Genomic DNA, 25,950 nt, shown 5'->3' on the forward strand with positions numbered 1-25,950 from the left:
CAATCCTGAAGTCCCTGTTTACTTCTGTTTGGAGGAGCATATCATCCCTTTCCAGAAGTGGTCCCCCTGCATATGACTTCCCAGCCCTCAGCATCTGGGCAGCTGTAACCCATCTCTGCAGGCTTCTCTCACAGGGTTGAAGATGGGCGTGTGGTGGGGTGTGGCTTTTCTAGAATCCAGTACAAAAACTTTCCCAATTCATTGTAAATGAAGTTTACATTTCTGGGTTAGTTCCAGGGTCCATGCCAGTCACCCCCCACAGTGGGTACTTGACGACATCCCTCATTTAAAAGGACATCAGAGGCCTACATCACCCTCCCACAAGACACAGGCCTAGGCTAGCTGTACTCCTGGAGACCAGGGACAACCCTCATCAGGGCCACACTGTGGATTCCCTCCTGAGGTACCTCACATCCTGGACAGTAAGTCCGACAAGCTGCTTCCCACCTGTTTCCAACACTTCCTCCAGGAAGCACTCAGAATTTCCTTTTTACTCTCAGTGTTCTTGTTCCTGGGGGATGCTGTGTTGCTGAAACCCTGTCAGGCTGGGGCACCAAGTCACAGGGCAGTTACCGGGTCTAGGAGCCCTCTCCAAGGGGCTTATGTGTGGCAGCTGGGTCATGCCCTACCTCTGCTGTAGGTTATAGCCACACTGCTCATTTCATGCATTCTTTATTCGTTCAACAAATATGTGCCTGCCCAGAGCTGGAGTTAGGGCATCTATGGGGGCAGGGGCTGTGTCTATCTTATTTATTAATGTTTCCTCAGCATCCAGCAGAGAGCCTGGCACACAGTGGTGTTCAAAAACATTTGCTATTAACAACATTATCACTATTATGGAAATTATTATCTCAGCTCACTCCTCGGTCACAATGGTACAGAGAGAGGCCGCCATGACGTGAGGGGGCCTGGGAGGGGGAAGACTTCTCCTGCTGCCTTGGAGGCCACGTGCAGTGGCCCTGTCCTTCCGGGGAGCCCCAGGTGGCTCTGGGCTCTGTGTGCTGCCGGGCCTATCCAAGGTTAGGAGAAACTCCAGTGGACCAGCAGGCTCCAGAAGAAGCAGATGACCTTGGTGCTGAGCCTGGGGGAGGGGGAGGGGGAGGGAAGGGCTGGGACAGAAACAAGCTCAGGCTAAAGGTGAAGCCAACCCAAGAGACAGCTCAGAGTGGGAAGCAGCCCTGGGAGGGTCAGCGGGTAGAGTGCAGCTGACAGAGCAGCCCTTGAGGACGCCTTCATGGAAGGTGCTAGAGGCTGGCCAGAGAGCTCAGATCCTGCCTGCCCTCACCTGCGACCCCAGGCCTCTGGGTGGGGTCTGCTTCATTCAGGCTCAGCTCGTGGGGGCCAGTAGCCTGGATGAAAGACCCAGCTCTCTTTTCTCAGTCAATAGCCTGGATTCCAAGGGGGGTCTGAATCTCTGATGGGGTATCCCCTGTCCATGGGGTGCCCAGTCCACAATACTGACCACCCAGGGCCCCAGAGAGCAGCCGAAGAGCCTGTGAAGCCCCCATTTCAGTAAGGCCTCTTTGGCCCAGCTCCAGTTCCATGGCTTCTGGTCACCCCGGGGATGCTCTCTAAGAGGCCCACTGGTCAAGGCCAGGAGCCTGTGCATCTGAGGGATGGAGGGAACGACAATCTGTAGCAGGGCAGGATGGGCAGGGCCTGTGTGGGCCTTCTGCTGGGCTAGGGCTTGGCCTTACAATATGAAGGAACCAAGGCAGGCCTAAGGGTGTGAGGGGCTCTGAAAGGAGTAGAGGCAGCCAGGGGCATGGGCACCAGGCCTCATCTAAAAGGAAGGTCTGGCATGGTGTAGCCTCTGTGGTGGGTTGAGGGGTGATACCCCATGTATCCTGGGGCAAGAGGACTCAGGTCTTTGAGCTGCATTTGGTGCAGCAGAGTGCATGGGGTGGGGGCATGCCTGTGACAAAGGGGCTTTCCCAGTTCTAGTTTTGTGCCATTCCATCCCTCAGCACACACTGACTGAGTGCCTGCTGTGTGTCCAGCCTTGATGGGGTGCTGGGGGCTCCTTAGGCTGCCAGGCCTCCCTGCGGGCTGAGAGGCTAGAGGCTCTAGATGGAGCCAGACGCAGGGGCCAACAGGGGGCAAAGCTGATTCTGACAACTGGAGCCTAGTTACTGGCTCTGAGCCAGATTCCAGGGCCAACACAGAAGTAGAACCAATTCTCACCAGAAAACAGCCTTGAAGGGGTCACGTGGGGGCAGGGGCTAGTGGGTGGCCAGTCCAAGCTCACAGCTTCCAGGCCATTTCCCTACTTCTAGGCTCTCAGTGTGGTTGATCTGGTCCAGCCTTCACTGGTGACTGTGCCAAGCTCCTTGCACCAGAGGCCTGCAAATCTTGGTCATACCTGCAATCCCCACACCACCCTTGTCACACCTGCTCTGTCTGTTTTCACAGAGAAAACCTGTCTGCTCTGGGATCCAGCGAAGGGGCTGCCAGGCAGCAGGGTGGGGGCAGGTTTGCCCAGCTGGGCCCTGGCCCTGAGGCCTAGGAGGGGAGGGTGTTGCGAGGAGTGGCACATCACTCAGGTGGGAAGGCAGCACACAGGTGGGAGAGCCAGATGCAGCACAGCTCAGCCCAGGCAGGGAAGCAGCAGCACAGGCTGTCAGTGGGGGCGGCGCGGCTGTGTGACTTAGCGTTGTGCCTCTGGGGCCTCAAGAACACAGCTTACAAAGGCACTGTGGTCTCTCCCTGCCGCAGGGATCCCCCCATTTCTCCCCCTTTCTCATGCAGGCCAAAGGGTGCAGGCAGCCTTCCCTAGATCACCCAGCCTCGCTCAGCACCAAATGTCTCACTCAGTTCCACCTGTGGCCGCCAAATAGAAGCCCAGTCCAAGGGTTCTCAGGCTTCCAGTTTCCCCTGATAGCTGAAGGCTTCTCTCTGCCAGCCATGCTGATCCCTGTGCAGGGAAGGTGCCTTGCTTTACAAATGAGCTCCTCCAAGCTGAGCAGCAGAGGTATCAGTAAGCAACTGGACTAGATGCTCATTCTGCACCCTTGACACTCTTAGCCCTGGCCTGACCATCACAATGCTCTGGACCCTTCCTTTTGCAGCCCAGGGAGAATGACATGGTTCTCAGGTGCAGGGAAGACCCTACCAAAAGCACAGGGATGACAGAGGAAAGTAAGCATGGGATACAGCACAGAAATCCAGGGACCGGACCTCCTCAGACCACCACTCATCTGTCAACTTGGGCCTGGCCTCCCGGCACAGCTCGGCCCTGGCCCACTCCACACAGCCTCAGATGCTCATAATAGGCAGTGACCTGGCCAGGGTGCTCTGGTCTCCTGGCTGAGTAGCTTTGTTCCACCTCCTGACTGCTGGAGCTGACATCCAGGCCACTCAGATGGCTGGAGAGGTCACGGCTGTTTCCCTATTTCTAGGCTCTCAGTAAAATAAAAGCGGAAGAAATGTGAAACTCGTGTTTTAAGAATTAGAGCATGTGTTATTTATGCTTTGTTCTTTTGTTCAACAAGTATTTTTGAGAGCTTCTTATATGTCAGACACTGTTTTAGGTTTGAGTATTCAACAATGAAATATTTGTAACACACATACAAAATGTATACCGTCATTTGGAGGTAACTTCAATGATTTAAATTCCTGGCTTCCTGGCCCTTCTCCTGAAGATGGACCTCCACTGCCCCCATCCCCCAAGATTTCTCACTGGTGGACATTAAGACTCTGTTTTCTGCTTCCAAGGGCTCGTGGGGATCACTCTTGAGATTGGTGGCCACGAAGGCTTCCCCAGGAGCCCAGCTGGCTGAAGCCTGTCTCCAGCCTGTCCTCCCAGCCCCATCCTCTCATTCTCTGACAGCTGCCACCTTCTGCGGTGCAGCACCAGCTCCTCTTGTCCCTGATTGGTCTTGGTGACGTGCCCTGTCCAGTGGTGCCCAGCACTTGTGGTCTCCCTCATGGCTGAGTCACAGGCTGGCAGGGGCTGTTCAGGCTGATCTCACCTCCGGGCCTGGCCGTGGGACACCCCAGCTGTGGCCACCTGGGGTGAGCCTGGCCTCTGTACTGCTGGGAGAGTGGGACTGAGCTGTGTCGCCAGAGTGAAGCAGCTGGCAGCTGGCACTGGGGTCTGGGAATCCGGGTGCAGGGGTCACGGGGATCAGAGTCGGAAGAGCCAGAGCCAGGCCTGCAAGGGTGAAGCTGAGCTGAGGCAGCTCCAAGCCCCCTGGGTGAATGGCCTGGAACAGCACCCGTGAGTCAGTCTCAAGTCCTGGGGGGCTATTTTCTTGGCTTCCAAGAATCTTCATAATCCTTCCCCACTTACTGTCCCTCCTAAGGCTCGACAGTGGAGCAGGGAGGCACAGCCCCTCACCCCCCACATCTCCCATACACGCCCACAATGGCAAGAGCATGCATGCAGCTTGAGCCCCCACTGGGAAAACACCTGATCGGATTGCTTGCTGCCTGGGAGATCACTGTATTTGTGGGAAGGTAGATTTACCTAAGGTACCTAAGGGTTGGGGGCAGGGGATGTGCCTGTCCCACATAAAACCCAGAATTGCTGCAAGAGAATGTATAATGAGACCTTCTACATGCTGAGAGCTAAGCAAGGTCTGTCTCATCTCAGGAAAAAGGAAGGGAAGATGGCGGGTCTGGGCCAGGAACGGGCCTTGTCCAGAACTCTGGGACCAGCAGCAGGCCCTGAGAAGAGGCTGTGTCTAGGATGAAGACAAGCTGACCCCAAAGAGCTGTGACATCGGGCGTTGGAGCGTGAAGCACTGCTGGCCAAGAGAGGGGGCCAGCCTTCCTCCTCAGAGAGCTGTGGTGCCCTGGGGCCAGGGAGATGGAGCGCTCCCCCAGCTCCTGGGAAAATCCGTTTATCACCCTCACACCAAGAGAGCCCCTGCGAAGAGAATGGCAGATCCATCTAATTTGTGGATATGACAAATTAACTTTCCTAGGGTGTTAAAATGGTTACCAACTTGAAGGTTTTTCTGGGATTACAAGCTTGATTTAACATTGTAAAGTTGACTGATTAATAGATTGAAAGGGAAAAAGGAACCCTGTGATCATCTTAAAAGGCATTTGATAGAATTCACCAGTCGTTCACAAGAAAAATCGTGAAGAGTTAGAAAACCATGAAGAGAAGGAAACATTCTTAATACTCTAAAGAGCACATAATGGAAACCAAAGCCAATATTGGACTTAACACTCCAAATTCCCATTTATGTGAGGATCTAAACAATGTCCCCTTTTCAACTATTGTGCAGAATTGCTCTGGAGGTCTTAACTAAGACAATAAGCTGAAGAAGAGAAATAATGGACAAGTAAAAGAAATAAGGATTAAGTAATAGAGTCAAAATGATCATTATTAGCAGATGATATTATGATTGAGCCTCCATAAAATCCAAGAGAATTAGTTGAAAAACTATTATGACTAGTAGGGAGAATCCAGTCAAATGGAGTAGAATAAGATACATTTATACATGTATATCAATTTTTAATAGCTTTCAGAAGTGTTAAGTCACAACTAGGATATGTGGTAAAAACCATTTACCATCCACAATAACAAGGACATATGAGAAATATCTAGAAACTCATGTAGACCACATGAAAGGCATATAGACTTTTGTTCTAGGATAGATATGAAAGAAGACTAAATAGAGGCTCATGTCATGTTCCTGGAAAACTCAGTATTTTAAATTTATTAACTGATAAATTCACTGCCATTCTGATCAAAATTATTTTGGGTGGGGGAAATTAGCAAGATAAATCTAAGGATCAACTGGGAGAGTAAATATGGGTGAAAAGTCAAATATGAAAGACTGATAAGGTGAGATTTGCCTTATAGGCATCAAAATATGTGTTAAAGCTAAAATAATTAGAATGTGGTGACAGCATAGGAGACAAATGTAGCAATGGAATGAAAGAGAGTTCATAGCAGCTGATAAAGGAACCATTGTAATTCAGAGGATAAAGAGTAGTTTATTCAATAAGTCATGTTGGGGTCTTTTATTATCTATACAAAAATATAGTAATAATCCTGTGTATACTTCTTCATACTATAAAATGAATTTCAAATTGATTCACAACCTAAGGTTTCAATTTTTCCAATGTGTTTACATAAACTATTCATATACTTAAACTTGAAAAAGCACTGGGTGAAAATATAAGCATTTTTATAAGAAAAGTCTTTTTCATCAAGATAAATACTTTAAATGTTTTTCTGTTTTTGTAGATAAAAATTATCAGATAAATATATGTAAACTGTTGGTAGTTGTTATTGCTGGTGACAGGATTTGGGGACATTTACATTTTCTAGTATATGTATTTCTAGTGTTTTAATTTTATATAAATAAATTTTATTATATTTTTAAGTAGAAAAATGAAGATAATAAAATGGAAAAGAAAGACAAGAAAAGGATAAATACTGTTTCTCGTATGATGTAAGAACATTACACTAGCACATTGACCTCTCCCTTCTTTGCACTAGTGTTCCATATGTTTAGAAATGTTATCAACACTGTAATAAATAATTATTACTTTTGTTTTAAATAGTCAATTATCTTTTAAGTAATTTTTGAAATGAGAAAACATTTTATATTTACTGATAGTGTTTGTTTTTTTGTTTAGAAATGCATTTCCATGAAGGATTATTTCCCTTCAGCCTTAAGAACTTCCTTTATCCTTTGCAGTAGTGGAGGTCCACCGGTGATGAATTCTCTCAGCTTTTTTTTACTCCAAAATTATCTTTATTTCTCATTCTCTTTTTAAAGATAACTTCTCTGGATATAGAATTCTAGGTTGATTTCTTTCTTTTCTCTAGCATAGTTAATATGTAATGTATCATTCCATGTTTCCATGTTTTCTGGCTTGCATTACTTCTGATGAGGGTAAATGGTAATTCTTATCATTGTTCCTCTTAATGTATAACATGTTCTCTTTAGTTTTAAGATAATTGACTATGATGTCCCTGGAAGTGGCTTCCTTTGTTTTTATCCTGTTTGGGGTTTTATAATCTTAAACTCTTCTGGGTGGTGAGTTTCTAATTTTTTAATCAGATTTAGAATTTCAGTCACTATTTTTTTTTAAAAATTGCCTCAATCTCTTTCTCCCCCTTTCTTCTGTACTCTAATTTTATGTCTATTAGATTGCTTCATATTGTTTCAAGGTCACTTCATGTGGTGCTATTCATATTTTTTGTTCTTTTTCTTTCTATGTTTCCATTTAGATAGTTTCTATTGACTTCAAATTCACTGAACTTTTCTTCTTCGGTGTCTAGTCTGCTCTTAAGCCCACTTAGTAAAATTTTTTTGTATATTTTATTTTTCAGTTTTGGAATTTCCATTTAGTTCTTTTTTATAGTTTCCATTTCCCTGCTGAGAAGGCACATCTGTTTATTATGCTCATCTAACCATTTGAAATTCTTGAACATATTTATAATAGCTGTTTAAAGTCCTCATCTGCTAATTCCATTATCTGTTATCTCTCAATCTGTTTCTATTCATTATTTTTTCTCTTGGCTATGGATCATATTTTCCTGCTTCTTCATATGTCTGGTAATATTTTATTGTGTGTTAAGAGTTGTGGATGGATATTTGGATTTTTGACTTTGGATTATGCTGTCTCCTTTACAGAGTGTTGAGGTTTTTTTGTTAGCTAGTACATTTACTAGAGGTTTAATTTGGTCATGTTGAGGCTTGATTTTAGGCTTTGTTATGGCAAGTGTAAAGTAACACATACTATATGTCTAAAAATAACCCTATTCCTAAGGTATGAGCTTTCTAAGATTTTAATAAATGTTCAGGGTGTTCAGCAGGGACTTTCCACTCTGGCTAGCCAGAATATGTCTCAGTACCATGTGACCTCTGGAATCCTGATTTTTTAGTTCACAGTTGCAGAATATTTATTTACCAGGCTTTATAGATTTTGCCCTGCACATGTGCAGCTTAGACAAAGCCTCAAGAGGACCTTTCTGAAGATTTTTAGAGCTCCTCCATACAGCTCCCTCCTCTTTGATACCCTGCCCCACAAATTGAGCCATCTCAGCATCCTCTATCTCGGATCTTTTTTTCTTCCACCTAGTGAGACCACTGCTATTTAGGCTCCACTTTCCACTTGGAAAGGGCCAAGGCAAAGTACTTTAGTGAATGTGGATTCACCTTGTACATTTCCTTTCTGTCAAGGGTGAAGGCAATGTGATGTCCAGTGCCTGTAATCAGTTGCTAGAAACGTTTTATCTAGTTTTATAGTTGTTTACAGTGAGGAACTAAGTTTATTACCAATTACTCAGTCACTGCTGGAATCCAAAAAATGTTTAAAAGAAGAAAGGAAAAGAAAGGAAAATAGAGAACCCTAATTCAGGATGTGATCTGATGCCATGTGTGTCTAAGAATTTAAGCTTTAGCTGAAAGCTTTTGGGCCAGTGGGGCCTACCCATTTCTAGTTCTTTTTAGTATGGCATTACTATTAGACTGAAGAGAACTCCAGTTCCAGCCATGATGGTAGGCTGTATTAGACTAATCCTCCTGCCAAAAACAATTATAAAAATTGAACAATATATATAAAACAACTATTTGAGAGCATTGGAAAACAACCAAAACAGCTAAGAATTAAAGGATTGTGACACTTGAGAAAAGAGAATGATGTGTAGTGAGTTCCACATTTACCTGGATTTTTTCCTGGGGGCGTTTCCTACATCATTGCATGGGGAAATAAGGACCAGGCAGAAAGCAGAAGTCTTATTATATGAGGATACAGGGGTTGGAATTCAGGGATGCCAAGCAGGCTAAAACTTGGGTCAGGGGTGATATAGAGAGAAAGAAATGACAAAGAAAGAGCCCAATGATGACACACAAATTCTTTTGAATTTATTGGCCTAGTTCTAAATAGCAGCTTGGAAGCTAAAGAACTGAGCAGAGATTTTTTAGCAGCTACAAGGTTCAGGGGAGACAAATTGGAATTCAAGTTCTGCCCAGGTGGAGGGACCTTGGTAAACAACCAGATTTCCAGCTGAGTCCCAGAAGAGTCACACCCTAGGAGAGAGGCCAACATTCTAGGAATAAGAGTTATGGACTAGGAAAAGAAAGTGAACTACACTAGCCAAAACCCAATGTACAACCAAGCCATGACAGGAGTAAGGGGATCCGTCAGTATCCTGCTAGCCAGAACACAACTTAATTCTCTTTTTCTGGAACAAGATATCACCCAGAGCCTTTCCAATTCTCACATTTTCATTTAAATATGTTTCACCCCATATAAAATTATGAGATATACATGAAAAGATGCTCCACATCACTAATCATCAGGGAAATGCAAATTAAAACCACAATGAGATATCACCTCACACCAGTAAGGATGGCCAGCATGGAAAAGACTAAGAACAACAAATGCTGGCAAGCATGCGGAGAAAGGGGAACCTTCCTACACTGCTGGTGGGAATGTAAGCTAGTGCAACTATTGTGGAAAGCAATATGGAGGTTCCTCAAAAAACTAAAAATACCATTTGACCTGGGAATCCCACTCCTTGGAATTTACCCAAAGAATACAACTCAGATTCAAAAAGACATGCACCCCTATGTTTATTGCAGCACTTTTTACAATAGCCAAGATATGGAAGCAACCTAAGTGTCCAACAGTAGATGAATGGATAAAGAAGATGTGGTCCATATACACAATGGAATACTATTCAGCCATAAGAAAAAAACAAATCCTACCATTTGCAACAACATGGATGGAGCTGGAGGGGACATTATGCTCAGTGAAATAAGCCAGGCAGAGAAAGATAAGTGCCAAATGATTTCCCTCATTTGTGGAGTATAACAATGAAGCAAAACTGAAGGAACAAAACAGCAGCAGACTCAGAGACTCCAAGAAGGGACTAGTGGTTACCAAAGGGGAGGGGTATGGGAGGGTGGGTGGGGAGGGAGGGAGAAGGGTATTGAGGGGTATTATGTTTAGTACACATGGTGTGGGGGGGTCACAGGGAAAACAGTGTAGCACAGAGAAGGCAAATAGTGGATCTGTGGCATCTTGCTGCACTGATGGACAGTGACTGCATTGGGGTATGGGTGGGCACTTGAAAATATGGGTAAATGTAGTAACCACATTGTTTTTTCATGTGAAACCTCCATAAGAGTGTATATCAATAATACCTTAATAAAAAATGAAAATAAAATAAAATAATGAGATATGCTGAAAAATAGGATCAAATGGCTGAAAATCAAGAGAAAAGGTAAACAATGGAAATAGACCTACCAGTGTTTCAGAAATGAGAGACTTCAAATGATTATGATTAAAATACTCAAAAAATGAAGGAAAAGGACAAAACAGATGAAAAGCTAAAGAACTTAAAAATAGAATTGCAATATATGAAAAAGAATCAAGTGGAGATATAGAACTGAAAAATATAACATCTTGTAATTACAGATATTACATGAAATTAAGAACTTGTAAGTTTACTAGCAGGCTGGACACAGCAGAGGATAGGTTAAGTGAACTATAAAATACATAAAATATCCACACTGTGTAAAGGAGTGCAGAGAGCATTAAGAGTCAGGAAAAAGAACTAATAAAACTTAGCTAAACCTTAACAGCAGACCATTCCGGAATAGTAAGAGATTCAATGTCTAAACTTAGAGAGAGCAGAGGATAGGTTAAGTGAACTATAAAATACATAAAATATCCACACTGAAGCACACAGATGAAAAGAAAAGAAAACATAGAGGAAAGAGTAAGAGATATGTGGGACATTGTCAAACAGACTAACAATGTGTGTAAAATTGGTATTCCAGAAAGAGATGATACAAAAAAACAGGGAAACAGTTAGAAGAAGTAATAGCAAAGAATTTTCCCAAACCAATGTAAGATAATTGTGGGTAAAATTGCAATATTTCCAGAATCTCTTGCCTGGCCTTAGTGCATCTCCGTATTAATAGGTGTTTCCAAGGGGTGGAGAGAAGTAGTCCTTCTTCATATCAATAGGTAATTACAAGGGGGAGCGAGGGTATATCTGGACCTGAGAGGTTGGGTGGGGCCCCTTCTTGCAGCCAGGTTGTGAGAGACACGGGTGAGCAGAAGCAGATGACTGCTTATAAGCAATAAATGGGTTTCTCCCACTTTATTTCTCTCTTTGACTGATTTTGACTCAAAGGTATTTTGCTCCAGGCTGGGAGAATATTTTCCCCCTGGAGTTACAATAATCAACCCAAAGATTCAAAAAGAAAAGAAAAAATCCCAAGTTGCATAAATATAAAGAGAACCATATGTAGGTACATCATACTCAAAATTATGAGAACAAAGAAACAATCTTAAAAGTAGCCAGGGGTGGAGGGTGGGAATAAACAGGCATAGTACCTTCAATGGAGCCATTATGAGACTGTCAACTCTCTTTTCAATGGAAATGATGGAATTTGTGGACAATGGGATTACATCTTTAAATTACAGAAAGGAAAAACCTGCCAACATAGAATTCCCTACTCAGTAAAAATATCCTTCAAAATGAAGGCAGAATAAAGACAATTCTGACAAAGGCTGTATTTGTCACCAGTAGAACTCCACTGTAAGAAGTAGTAAAGGAAGATGATCCCATATAGAAACATGGAATTATAGGAAAGAATGAATAACATCAGAAAGGGTAAAGATACAGATAAAATAAATATATATTGACTTATATTGACTATATAGAATGAGAACATATTATTTCACAATAATACATCACAGATACAGAGTTTATAATATGCAGAATTAAAATACATGATGACAATTATCGCATCCCGCCACCTAGGGCGACGGCAGGAGAATGATCACCGAAGGCCTGGTTCGTTAGGAATCTTTATTATGGGCGCCCGAGCATCCATCTAGCAAAAGGCAAAAGCAAAAAACAACCACACACCCACTTCCTCCAGGGCAGCAGCTTATACAGCATATCCCAACCAATCAGCTGACTGATCACGCACCAGGTTCAGTCTTATTGGAAACATGTGAAAAGCATGCTATGAGCACGAGCATGGAAATGGGGACAAGCCAATCATGGAGACTTCCTTATGCGCTGAGCTGTAGGGCCAGGAAGGGTGGTGTCTAGGAAGCAGGCGCCATCTTTAGGGCGTTGTCCAGCTAGAGTGGGGCTCAGCCTCGGCCGTAGGCCGGGCCCCCACAGACAATAGCACAAGGTAGAGGAGGTTAAATGGAGTTAATCTGTTGTTAAGTATTGTTCAGGTAATTATGAAAAATTCTAATTTGATACAGACTATAATTTTACATATTGAGATTGAGACAGGGACCGTAGATGTAGTCAGAGTAGGGTGAGGGCCTCCAGAGGGGGCAGGGCGAGGGCCTCCAGAGGGGGCAGGGCGAGGTATTTGCAGTCAGAGCAATGTAACTACATGCAAGGAAACCCCCCTGCTAAAACTCTATGTTAAACATTGAGCTCTAGAATCATTCTTCAGTGAAATCAGTTAATATTCCCCAGATAAAGAAGAGTAGCACATGTTTTATTATGCTAACCATTTATAATTATGTGTAAGGTTCTCTTTAGCATACTAAAAGGCCCAGGCCTATGTGCTGTCTTTCTTCTTCAGATCTGATGAAGTGATTTTGCAAACTGGGCAACTAATTTAGCAAGTAAGCCCAGGCATAAACAACACAGCAAAAGGCAGGAAGGATTCCACCTTAAAGATAAGATTGCATTTTAATACCCAAGAAGTTAAGATGTTAGAAATTCTTAATTTACTCTTTAGCAAACAATACCTCAGCTCACCTTGGGGGGCTGAGCAGGTGGCCTTATTTCATATGCTCCCAGACCAAGATGCTGGTATCTCAGAAAGAAATCAGAGGAAGTTGCTTGTGTTAAGTTAACTCTAAATATTCAGAGACCACTTAAGAAGTCCACACCCCTAAGCTTTTTTCATGTTCTCAAAAAATCCTGAACTGTCTATAAAACCCCTTAGACAACGCACCACTATGGACTCTCTTGTCCCCTCCTGATGTGAGCCAGGAGCTCTGTCCTTTCACTGTATCTCTAAATAAAAGCCTGTACCTTGCTCTCCTACCTTGACTGTTCGTGAAGCTCATTTTTTGGCTCCGCAAACAAGAACCCCAGCATCAAGATCTCTTAGGAAACTTTGAAATGAATAAAGAAGAATGCCTAAATAAGAAATTAATAGAGGAGAAAATGGCAGAACAGACTCACATGTACCCACTTCCCTGAGTTCAAGCAAAGGCACCACTACATTTCAGTGAGATAAGGATGGTCTTTCCAATAAATAGCTCTGGGTCAGTTACATATCTATTTGTACCTTGACTCCTCATTACACCAAATAAAAATGAATTCAAGATGGGTCATAGACCTACTTAGGAAAGCTAAAACAATCAAACCTCTAAAAGAAATGGTGGGAACATATTTTCATGACCTTTTGGTAGGCAAAGATTTCTTAAGTGGGACATAGAAAGCATTTGCTAACCAAAACACAAAAAATTGGTACATTTTATTCATAAAAATTTAGACTTTTTTCACCAAAAGACACTATTGAGAGAATGAAATGTCAAGTTACACATTGAGAGGGAATGTTTGTAGTATATATACCCAACAAAGGGCTTATATCCAGAATATATGTAGACTCCTAAAATCAATAGAAAAAATGCAGAAAACCCAATAGAAAAATAGGCAAAGATTTGAACAGACACGTTAAAAGAAATAACCAATAAACACATGAAAAAGTGCTTGATATAATCAGACACCAGGGGGCTATTACTTAAAATTACAATGAGCTATCTCTACACACCCACCAGAATAACTGAAATTAAAAAGATTAACAATACCATATATTGGGAAAGATATAGAGCAACTAGAATTCTCAGACATTGCTGCTGGGAGTGTAATTTTGCACAATCATCTACAAAAATGGTTGGAAGCCACTACTATAGCTAAACATTTGCATATACTACTACCAACCAATTCCATTCCTGGATTTATACTCTACATAAATGAGTATTCTACTAAAGGACATGTGCAAACATATACAAAGCAATTTTACTTAAAATAACTCAAAACTGGAAGCAACCCAAATGCCCACCAATAATAGAATAGATAAATTGTGGTATATCCAAACTATGGAATCCTACACAGCAATGAAAAAGAATGATGTATTATCACATACAGCAAGGCAGCTGGCTATCACAACCATAATGTTGAATAATAATAAGTAGCAGACGTACAAGTATGTTTTGTATAATTCCACTTGTTTAACGTCCAAAATCTGACAAAAATAATCAAACATGGAAAGATGGAAGAAGAAATAGTGGCTAACTTTGGGAGGGTTTACTGGCTATGATGGCGCCCGTGCCCTTCCTCCCGTTGTTAGTGTGTCAGTGAAGTTCAAGCAGGAGGTAGGGGCTTTCCAGTGGGTGGAATGAGGCCCTGCCTGGCCATTCACAAGCCTCTCTGTGAATTAGCCATTGTCTCTCCCCCAGCCTTTGCTTCTGTCTCCAAGATCCCAGCCCTCCCTCTGCCTGACTACTCGGGGAGACCCCCACCCCATGCCCTCACCTGGCGTCTCAGTGAGTGAGCTGCCCTCTGCAGGCTCCCACAGCCCCTGGGATTCATGTCAATTTCCTTATCTGCATCCCTGCTCTTCCTTCTTCTCCTGCCCCTCCTGCTGCACCCCCATCCCACACATAAAAACCCCATAAGCTCAGTGGGGGCAGGGCTTTTGTCAGACCCATCTCTGTGACTGTGTCCCTGGACACCCAGGTCTGGGCACAGAGGGGCTGTCAGCAAATGTTTACCGAATGACTGCAAATGGGTAAGTGAGGCTGTAGAGGGTCTCTGAGGCCCTGTGCTGAGCAGCCCAGTGTGTAACCCTTCCAGAGAAGAAGGGCCTGGTTGTCCCTCAGCATGGCCAGGGAAGCTCAAACACACTCCTGAGGCTAGACAGGTCACTGAGCCAGGTCCCCAAGCGTAGGCTGCAGGCAACTTCCCCAAAGTCCATTTCCTCCCTCTGGCCAGTCTTGGTTGCAGGGCAGGAGAACCTGCTGGTATCATTCACAGGGGTCAGTAGCCAGGGACCCAGAGCAGGGGAAAGGTGGAGAGAGGGGAGGGGAGGGGATTTGAAGGGGCAAGGAAAAAGCTGTTCAACACAGATGATGTGTGTCAGTGTTAGTTACAGTTGGTGCAGGGAGAGCACTCCAGGTGTTAGCTGTCAATCACAGAGCAGCTCCGAGCATCAGAGGAGCCACGTGAGGACAGCCCTTTTTGCCTCAAGGGGCTCATCTCAGTAGGAGCAGGATATTCTAGAGACGTCCAGAGTCCTGCCCATGGCCGCCCCATCACCTCACCTAAGTTCACGGCATATGAGCCCTCGGTTTTTCTTTAGGTCCATCAGCTCCTATGGCCTGGGGCTTGACCCACGCTGCAAGTCAACCTAAGTGGCTGGAAGGACCCCGGTCAACCATGGCTGAATAACGGTTGCGGGATCCCCCCAACATCCTGCTTGCCCTCCCCGCCACTAGAGGTCCCAGCGTTGGACTTATTCCCTATAGACTGGAAAACATCTCTATCTGCCCCAGGTGCTCATGCCTATTCAGCTTTAGACAAAGGTCCCAGCTAAACCTTGGCAGGTTGGAGGGGTAGGGGAACAGGATCGGGCAGAAGGGGCTTTTTGAGCAAGACTGGAGCTGCCCCTTTAACTGGGTGTCCGTGGTGGGCTCCATGCACCCTCTGCTGGCCATCCTCATTTTTACAGCTGCAGCTGTACAGGGCAGGTACAGGGCCCAGAAATCCCCCGGAAGGGTTGTAAGGCCCCATTCATCTTTGCCCGGGACACATTTAACTGCTCGTATCCAGGGATGGAGTGCAGAAAAACATCCCTTGATGAGAGCAGGGGGTCAGCCTGGCCTAGAGCTGTTGGGTGACCGCGGGAGTGAGAGAGCTCTGCTTGCCTCTGAGACTGCGACCCTGTGATAGTGTCTGGAGGCCCAGCCTTGTGAGAGAGCCATCTCCCCATCTGCACCACCAGGACCACTCGCTCTTCAGCCAGAGAGATGCCCTGTCCAAGCCATCCTTGCCCCCTTGGGGCTCTGATTCCTGCAGATGATGGACGTGGACATCTTCCTGAGTCCAAGCTTCAGCAGCAAGTTCGCGGTCAGATACTGTTCCAAAGCCAACATCAGATTCTGTCATGGAAACTAGTCCACTGTGGCTCAGACATGTTCCTCCTGGGCAAATATAAAGGTACTCATGTGAGTTATGGGTGTACTGGGTATGTTTGATGTGGTGGGAGGTAGTCAGGGCCTCTAGAGGAATGAGTGCTCTGGCCTCCCCATGGTGGGTCAGAGTCCCAGGCAGTGTCCTAGAAGGGGAGAGGACCGGGCTCACCAGCAAGTTTGGGTGACGGAGTCTACTAAAGGGACTCGGGCAGAGTCAGGGCCACAACCAGAGCTGATGCAGGCAGGGCAGGTGAGGGCAGGAGAGAGCCCACAGGAAGGACTGGGACTACAGGCAGGTGTGAGCCACACAGTGACTCAGGCTCCTGTGATCACATGGTGGTTGATGTATAAAAACATGGCGATTGTGTACAAACTAGCAAACAATACCCCCTTTTCAAATTCACTTTATTTCCATCTACTGGTAAGTTGTAATGAATGTGCAAATCTATAATGTCAGTGATACAAATGGAGCCCCAGGCTTAGGAAGCACAGAATTTGCACAACTAGATTGGATGAGGGTCACTCACAGAAGGACTGACTGACACGCATCTCACTCCAAAATGGACATAAGGTGCCTTACAAACACATATCACTATAATGGGATGAAGAGCATTCATTTAAAAATAGAAGGGGGAAATGAAGCAGGAGAGGGAGGGATGGTGTCATTGAGCTAGTGCTGAGCCTGTCATTAAATAGGCGTTACCTTGCAGTCCAAGGAGTCTTGTGATTGAGGAAACCAGACACCATGATCAGCATGCCACGTCAGACTGAAACCCTGCAGTGGGCTGGTGTGTTCCCCAGGGGTTGCCAACTGGCTCCCTATTCTGGGGACTTTCGCTGATTTCCTTTGGCAGGGCCTGTGCTGGGGTGATGGGGCTGAAAGAGCCATGGGGGGAAAGCCCCCATTCTGGATACGAAGTAGGGTGTCATTCCAAAGAGGGAACTCAGGATGGGGAGCAGAGCACTCAATAAATATTTGTGGAATAAATGAAAATAGCCCTTCCTATTTTACTTCTTAAATTCTTAAATCTACCCACTTCTCTCTAGATGTAGTGACATTCCCTAGTTTAGGTGACCACCAGCTGTCATCTAGGCCCTCCACCAGCCCCTTCTCAGTCACTCCAGGGTCTGCTTCCCCCTCCAACCCCCCATCTCCACCACAGTAGACAGGGCATTTTTCCTAAATCCCAAATGGGATCCTGCACTTCCCTGGCCTTCACTCCAGGGTAGCTGTTCCCTACCCTTAATGTCATGTCCAAACCATTGCTTTTGTGGCTCCTGTGGTCTCAAGTCATCTGCCCCTGGGACCTCTGCTGCCTCACCTCTCATTTCTCCCCTACCTTCTGTTCTACTGGCTCCCTGGCATTTTGACAAGGCCTGAGAAAATAGTAAATCTACTGAACTTTCAGCCTTTTAAACAGCAGTAAGTTAAACGTCCAATAGCTATCCCAGCTCCATGAGACTCTCACCCATCCCTCATCCCCACCTGGCCCCTATTTGGGCTCAAGGCTGGGGGAGGAGGGATGGAGGGCGGTGCTTCTGTGTTATAATAGTAACACTTTTTAAAAGCATGCTTTACACTGTATGCATCAAAATATCAGGATTTGTAAGCACCATAGCTAGCTAATTCCTGGCCCGCTGGGCATTTGTGGGGAGGGCACAGTTTGAAGGGGCACCAAAGTCTAAGCCCACTGTGTCTGCCATGAGGGCCTGCCCTGGACCTGCTGGGTAACTGCAGCTTACAAAGGCCCTGGGATGCCTCTTTCCACCCTGTAATAACAGCCCAGCTTTTGCTGGCTCTGCTGTCTTGGGCTGCAGGGGCCCGTGGGGGAAGCAGCTGAGAGCGGACTCGTAGACATTCGGTGGGGTCTGCTCTTTATTTGCGTGTACCGAATGGGCTCAGTGAACTGGGGGAAACCCTCTGGGGACCCGCAGGCTCCCGGGATCCTGACAGACTCTCGTGCCCTTCGCCAGGTCCCTACCCCAGGCTGTGAGACCAGACTACCTGGTAGGCCCTATTTCTATGAAGCAGCAGGGCCACCACTAGGTGGCCTCCCAAGCTGCACCTCCTGCTCTTGGTCACTGGCTGTAGGTCAAAGCGCTGGTGGGTAGAAGCACGTCCAGTCTTTTGCTCAGTTCCCAAAGGGAAGAACCTGGAGGGGAAAGTTGGTCCCAGAGTCCCGGGACAGCTGTATGCTGAATGTGCTGAAGTGTATGGGTGGTGTCAACACACACAGTTGATTCAGGGGGACCCCGCTCTGGGGATTTCCGTGGAGAAACCACAACTCCAGCTGCTGTAGGAGTTCTCAGGGCCTGCAAGAGTCATCAGCAGTCAGCAAGGCCTCAGTGCCAAGCAGTGGAGCCTGCCCACACCCACTTACCCAGGGCAGGAGTCAATCACAGAAAAGCAGGGGAGTGAGGCAGGGCAGGCTGAGGGGGCCTCTCAGAGGGAAGGGCTGCACCCCACCTGGCCTCCCATTTATTTGGTCATTTGGTTATCTGTCCACCTAACAGATATTTTGCCATCTCTTCTGGAGAAACACCAGATCTTTCCTTTGGGATGAGGGTGCCAGGCAGGCAAATCTAGCCTGCTGTGAGTAGCCACGGGCCAGGAATGTCACTAAGGGACAGCACGAGGTTGGGACCTCATTTGGCAATGCCTGTGGTCATGCTTGGCTCAAAGGCGATGGTCCATACCTGATCTTGACTAAGGGAGTTCTCTAAAACCGGGACTAGGCAGGCAGCACCTCCTGCCAGAAGCCTTCACCAGCTGGAAAGTGCTTGGTTTTGCCTTCCCTGTACAAGTTTGCTGTGTGGGCCTCTGGTCACCTGCCAGCTTTCCCCTCTGGAGAGAGCCCCTTTGACATTTCTGGTCCTTGAATCCCCAGCCAGTTCTTCAGCTGGTTCCCAGCAAAAGTTTGTGGAGTGACTGCATTATTAGTATAATAGAACCATTACCAGATGGTGTGGCTTTTTTTGCATAATGGATTTGGGGTAAAGGAGTGTGACATTGCTGTTCAAGGTGGCTGTTGACTTACTAAGTGACACATGTGGGTATGCTTAGTGAAGTCTGTTGGAGGCTGCAGTACTGGAGGGTGTCCATTTCTTCCTTCCTTCATTTGTTCATTCATATATTTTTGTTCCCTACTCCTGGTCCAGGTCCCAGGTGCCAGGCCCTATGCTAGAGATGGAGACATAGTGATGAACAGGGCAGAGACTTCCCCATCCTCAGGAAGGCAAAGTGGTGAAGGAAGTAGACATGAATGATGTTAGAAGTATGAAATTCATCCAAGAGGAACTATGGGTTCTATGCAGGGATCTGGCTCAGATTGGGCCCAGAGAAGGCTTTCAGAAGAGTGGAGTGTTTTAGGCAGGAAGTGGGGTGTTTTAGGAGAGGAGAGGAGTGTTTTAGGCAGGAAGAATGACACAATCAAAGGTCAGGGAATGAAAAATGCCCAGTGTGATAGAGCATCACGTTTGAACTGCACATGGTAAGAGAGGCCATCAGGGCTGGGTAGAGGGGATTGGTAACCTTGGTGAGAGCTGTGTCTATCCTTGGGACAGGGACACCTTTCAGAGGTTCTTTATATGGAAATGACATGATCAGAATCACATTTTAAATATGTCACTCTGCCTGTGGAGTGGTGTAAGGTTAGAGGGAGCTGAGAGGAAGCTGTTGGCCAGGATGAACTGTCCGGTGAGAGACGGTGGTGTCCTGAATTTGGATGGAATTTGCAGGAATGGAGGGCAATAAATAGGTTGAGAGATTCACCAGTAAGATCTACAATGGGGGAACATGGTGGGGAAGAAAATGGAAAAGACTGGGAGACGTGATTTCACTTCCTGAGATACGGGAAATGCTGAAGGTGAAGCGGTCTGGGTGGTGTGGGGAGGGTATGGGGAGATAATGAGTTCACCCATCAAGTGGCCACCAAAAGTAGGCAAATGTGGGTCTGAAGTAGCCTTGGGCTGGAGACTGTAAACTAAAAATCATGGATTTACACAAGCCCAGTAGCCCCTGGTGGGTATGAGAGACTATAAGGTATAGTGGGCTGCATGGTGGTTCCTAAAAAGACATGTCTGTGTCCTAATACCTGACCCTGTGGATGTGAACTTAGTTGGAAATAGGAACTTTGCAAAGGTAACTAAGCTAAGGATAATGAGATAAGATCATCCTGATTCCCTCGTGGACCCTAAATCCAACGACAAGTATCCTTACAAGAAGATGAAGACTCTGAGGAATGAGTGGGGTCCAGTACTTTGAGGCCCTGTGGTGGCCTTAGGCAGGCCTTTGGCTACTGCTGTGTGATGCATGGCATTAGGGAGACATCCACTTGTCCTCACGTAGTCAGCAAATATTTATTGAGCCCAATTCTGTGGTAGGGGCTGAGCATACAATGATGGACAAAGTCACATATAGTTCATGTGCTCCTGGAGGTCCCAAGCCAGTGGAGGGACAGACCTTAATCAAAAAGTCATTCAACTATATCACCTATGGCAAGTATTAGAAAGCACATAGGACATGGGGGGGCTATTACAGGAGGTTTTGACCGGTCAAGGAAGTGAGGGAAATCCCTCTGAGGGGACCTTAAGGATTTAATTGGAGAGGAGGGAAATTTTTCCTATACAGAAGAAGGGCATTTGCAAAGGCCTGGGAGTGGGGTGAGGAGGACAACGGCCAGTTAGAGTGGCTGGGGGAAAGTCAGTGTGGCTAGAAAAGTGAGCAGGGGCCAAACCATATGGGGCCTCAGATTACTTTTCAGATTATTCCTAAAAACCATGCAAGTTACTGAGCTGAGAGTGACGGGTTCAGACCTGCATTTGGGGGAGGGGGAGGGGGTGTGAGGGCTGGGGCAGTGTGGAGGAGGTGGGAGGGAATAAGAATGCAGGGAGGCAGCTGGCCTAGGGCACTGAGGTGGTCAGGAGGTGAGCGGGATGGAGGGAAGTGGGTGCATCAGAGAGAGATGTGGTAGAACTGAATGGACATGGGCTATAGAAGGATAGGATCTGGGGACGAGGCAGAGGGAGGTGCTGAGCAGGATTCCCAGGCTTCTGGTTAGGTAACTGCAGCTGGGTGGCCCCTTCAGCAGGAAATATGGGAGGCAGGGAGCCAGAGAAGGGAGAGAACGTAAACCTGTGGACCCACTCAAGTGGAGATGTAGGCTTAGCTGTCAGTTACATGAGTCTGGGGCTCAGGAGTCGGGGCAAGAGTGGAGTGAAATTTGCGTGTCATGTGTGTTAAGGAAGAAATTATAGAAAGAGGAAAGTAGGGCACATAGACATGAGCTTTGAGGAACTCTTAACTTTTATTGACTTATGGGGAGATGTGGTGGCGGGGGCGATGGGGGGGGAGGCCTGGGCAGAGGCGGCCAGGTGGAAATCAAGGGAAACGAGTGATCAGGGGAAGCAGTGGACCAGTGCTGCTGGGGATCAAACGCTGCTGGGGTGGCAGCTGGATGGAGAGATCTGGAGGTTTTAGAGACTTTGAGATCTGGTGTGGTGTTGTGAGGGGGCCAGAAGGCTCACTGCAGAGGCCCGAGGAGTAGCAGGGAGGTGAGCACAAGGACATAGATCCCACTTCAGGTGATTTTGCGGTAGTGCAGAAAGAGAGACATTGCAGTAGAATGAGGGTTTTGTTTCCATACTAGAGGCTCAAACATATTTATAGGTCAGGGGAAGGATCCAGTTGAGAGGGGGAGGTTGAGCATTCTGGAGATAGAAGGGGTGATCCACTGGGTCAGCTCCTGAGAAGTGGGAGAGGATGGGAGCATCTGGGCAGGCAGAGGGAGGCTTCTGGGGCACAACAGGAGAATGTAGCAGAGGCAGGAAGGTTTCCATTTGGCTCTAGCTGAGCTGTGGCTGGTGGCTGACGAAGGCCGGAGCAATAGCTTGTTCTGTATTTCATGCTTGTTGTGTGTATTCCGTGAATGTGCTCTGGCTTCCCAGGTCTGGGCTGCCAGCCTGGATAGTGTGCCACGGGGAATATCCCGACCCGGCCTGGTGGAGGCCGGGCACGCCCACTCTGGGCTGGCTCCCTGATGAGATTCTCAGACCACGTTTCCCCTCATTCATGACCAGGAAGGTTCACAGAGCAGGCGTGGGAACCTGCTTGGCCGCCAGGGCCTCCTCCAGGTCCGGCTGTTCGCTGCATCCCTGCCTTATTACCACTGCACTGGCTACATGAGGTGCCCACCGTGTTGCACGGAAGGGTTCGGGCAAACCATGGGGCCCCTCCTCATCAACCCATTATCCACACTTACTTTACCAGAAGTGCCTGACCCGGGAGCTGGGGACAGTCTGAATCCCTTTGGGGGTTTGGTCCTGTTGGTGGACCCCAGGTCTCTTCTCCAGGGCCTCCCCGAGGTAACTGAGCTCCTGGCCCCACCTGATGGTATGATGATGGGGAGGAGACGCGGGACCCCGTGTACCCAGCAGAACCACCAAGGGAATGGGCGGGAACTGCGGCCAGAGGAGTCCACCAGCACCTAGGCGCGCTGCCCGCCCGGCACCGAGGCCAGGATGGGTCGTGGGCCGCCCCTGGGCCCCCCCTGGGAAGAGGGCGGGCCGCGCCCCACAGGTGGGGGCCGGGCGGGGCGAAGCGGGCGCGGTGTACGTGCGGCGAGCGGCGCGCGGCATGAAGGGTGCCGACCGCGGGCTCCCGGCTGGTCCCAAACGCGCTCCCGGCTCCCGCGCGGTCGCGCAGCCTCCACTTCCCGAGGGTCGCTGGCAGCGGCGACCGCCGGCCGAGGCCCTCCGCTCGCGGAGCCAAGGGCCTGGCCGGCCAGGGGGCGGGAGGTGGGGACGTGGCGGCGGCTCAAGCGGGCGGAGTCGGGCCGCGGCGGGAGGCGGGGTCGCCAGAGGAGGAGGCGCCGAGCGGGCCGGGCGCCGCCGCGGGAGGTTCTGGAAACGCCGGCAGCGGCGCGTGTCCAGGTGAGCGCCCCGCCCGCTCGGTCGCCGGTCCGCCGCCGGGCTCGAGCACAGGCCGGGGGTGCCGGGCCGTGCGTTCTGCCCGCGCGGGGCCCGGAGTTGGGGGCCGGGGGGCGCGCCGCCCGCAGCGCAAGTCGGGGCCGCAGCCCCACGCCCTCCGCGCTGTTTCCGCACGCGCCTGGGTTCCGGGCCCGCCGCCTGCGTCCCCTCCCCGAGCCCAGGGTGGTGAGGTCAGCGGCTCCTTTCCTGCCGGTCCCCGCGGCGGACGGGGCGGGGCGAGGACCTCCGCTGCCCTGCGGGTCAGGCTCCCCGGGGGTCCCAGAGGTTGGAGGTGGTGGTGCTGGTGGCCAGGCCCCGAGGGGCCGCGTAGTGCTAGTGAGGGCCAGCTTCCTCTCTCCGAGGGGCCGCGAGTCCCTGGCCTTGGCCTGGTAGGGTCCAGCTTGGTGCCCATTAAAATGGGATGTTAGATGAGAACGTTTTTTTTCCCTCCAGACATCCCTTTGAACTTGTGCTCCTTTTCCTCAGCAGCGGCAGAGACATATGCTAACTAGTTAACTGATTCAACAAACGGACCCTTCCGTGTGTCAGAAGCTGCAGGAGTTGCCAGCCCCGTGGGGCAGACGGACTGGAAGACTGGGAAAACCCAGGCTGGCAACAGCGTGGTGAGTGGTGTGCTGGGAGGGAGCTCCCGGCTGTGTGAATACCTTAGAGGACCGGATGCTTCATGCCTGGAGGACGGGACACAGGAGCCCAGGTGGTCAGATGAGGGCCGAACCAGGGGTAACCTGCTCAGAGGAACCACCTGTGTGAGTGGTAACAGAGCTGGGCACTTTGGTGGAAGCAGGGCAATGGGGCATGGCTGCCATGGACCCATCCACAAGAGCTTCAAGTGAGAGCCAGTGCCGGGTACTGTGCCCTGCATGTGGAGAGTGCTCAGTGCATCTTTGCAGGATGAATGCGGATCAGGGCACTTACTACTTCTGGACAGCATAGGTGGGCCCTTGGCCTCTCTCTTCTCATCTGACGCTTTTAAGGTGGTGTAGAACATTAGAGTCCCTCCCAAGACTGAGGCTGGTGTCTTGTGCTGCAGAGTGACACCCAAGGCTTATACTTCATGATGGAAACCATCTGAGGCCTGGCAGCCTCAGCCCTCTTGGAGGGGCTCCTGGCCCCAACAAGGGCTAGGGGACATCACTTTGTGGCTGAGGGCATTTTCAAATGTCCCTGATTTTGTAGAGATCCACTGTCCACCTAAGAATTGATAGACTGTATTTACAAGCTTCTGCTGCTTCTCAGCTCATAACACATCTGGGACAACAGGCTCCATGGTTTCGTTCTCTTAAATGAAACAAGATTTCCTTTGGCTTGTGCTGAAACTGCCTCTGAAGTGTCCAGGGTGTAGCCTCTCAGTGTGAACGACTCAGAGCCTGGCCTCTCTGTTTATTTCTCACCACTCACAAGATGTTTGGGCTTTGAATCTTTTCCTTCCAGGGCCTTTGTATTATCACACGGCCAAGTGTGTCCACTGTGCAGCCCAGCCATAGGAGCCACGTAGCAAAGATGGAGTGAGTTGGCTGAGGGGCCTCATCCCAGTGGTGCTGTCATACTGGGCCACCCTAGTTGTCTGAATGCTCAGCAGGCAGACGAGGTGACGAGTAGGCATGGTCTGTGACTTGTGGTAGGCCCTTCTGCCCTGTTGTGGGCTCTGACATGGGGTGCCTGGGAGAATGTTTACTTTGCCACTGGTTTAGCCTGGCCACAGCTGATCTCTTCATTCCTTGAGTCCTCTGGGCCTGGCTTCTGCTTAGAACGTGCCTGTGGCAGGACAGAGGGAGAGGGAACAAGAGGAGGTGACAGCAGTGGCACTCTCCTTCCTTGCCCACAGGTAACTCATACTGAGGTTGCCTAATGCTGGCTGCTGGCCATGGGCCAGGGGAGGAGCTCAGAGTGGGAGTGCTTATCTGAATGGGAACTATATGGGTGCAGCCCTGAGGAATGAGTGGGATGAGGGAATCCAGGGTCTGCTCATTTCCTCAGAAAGCCTCACTTTTCAGCTCTGCCCTCCCCCATCCTTGGGAGGGTCTGAGGCTAGATGTAAGACTTTGGCTGATGTGTGGCCATTCTGGCTGATAGTGTGTGTTGGGCTCATGGGTGTGTCCCTGGCCCCTGGGATCTGTCAGGAGTGTATTGTCTGCAGATGCATGTTGGCAGGAAATGCTGTGCCACAGGCATGCCAAAGTCCAGATGAACACTGGAAAGAAAGTTAGACTTTGAAGAATTTGCCTGAATCTGGCAATTTGGACTTTGAAGTGTCCTAGGGCGGGACATCAGCCTGTTCTAGAGCATAAAGGCCTGCTGGCTCCTGGGATCTTGGGTTTGTGCAAGGATGTGGAATGAAGAATGCAGGGTAGACTTTCTACTTTCCAAAGGAGCAGAGGAGAATGAGACTTGCCTTTTTGGAGGCCCAGAAGAGTGTGTGTTCAGGTGGTATCACTGCAGAGCATATGATGAACTGTTTGGGTAGGGAGTTCCCTGGCTCTGACACGATCTGCTTCAGCCTGATCACAGACCAGCATCTGCTATAGACCATTCGAGTAGTGCTTGCTAGAATGTTGCCTGCTCTGTACCTGGCACTCCTGAGGGCCAGGGTGGACAGAGATCCTGAAGCCTGGGACTTGCAGGAACTCAGAGTGAGCAGATCAGAGGCATAGAAATACATGAGATTCTGGAATGTGGGTCCAGTCTCCTACCTTTTGCTGAGAACTTGGCTTCCTTGGTGAGCTTTAGGCCAGTGACGGGCCAGTGCCAGGTTGTTCCTTGTGATTAGTGTGCTGCATTATGCCTGACTCCACT

At 48.4% G+C, this 25,950-nt stretch overlaps 1 protein-coding gene across 11 annotated transcripts in view; it reads left to right on the forward strand.

Annotated features, from left to right (window-relative positions):
• Window positions 1–22,798: 22,798 nt before the first annotated feature.
• P4HA2 (prolyl 4-hydroxylase subunit alpha 2) overlaps window positions 22,799–25,950 on the forward strand; it is a 30,300-nt gene continuing 27,148 nt past the window's right edge. For 2 of the 11 annotated variants that reach the window (XM_037023466.2, XM_037023465.2), the window contains exons 1-2: window positions 22,803–23,100; window positions 23,623–23,759. The gene's annotated coding sequence lies outside the window, so the exon portion shown is untranslated. The other 9 variants (XM_037023464.2, XM_037023463.2, XM_037023458.2 and 6 more) reach the window with 9 other exon arrangements.

The sequence above is a fragment of the Manis javanica genome, chromosome 14, assembly GCF_040802235.1.
Source record: "Manis javanica isolate MJ-LG chromosome 14, MJ_LKY, whole genome shotgun sequence".
Taxonomy (NCBI): domain Eukaryota; kingdom Metazoa; phylum Chordata; class Mammalia; order Pholidota; family Manidae; genus Manis; species Manis javanica.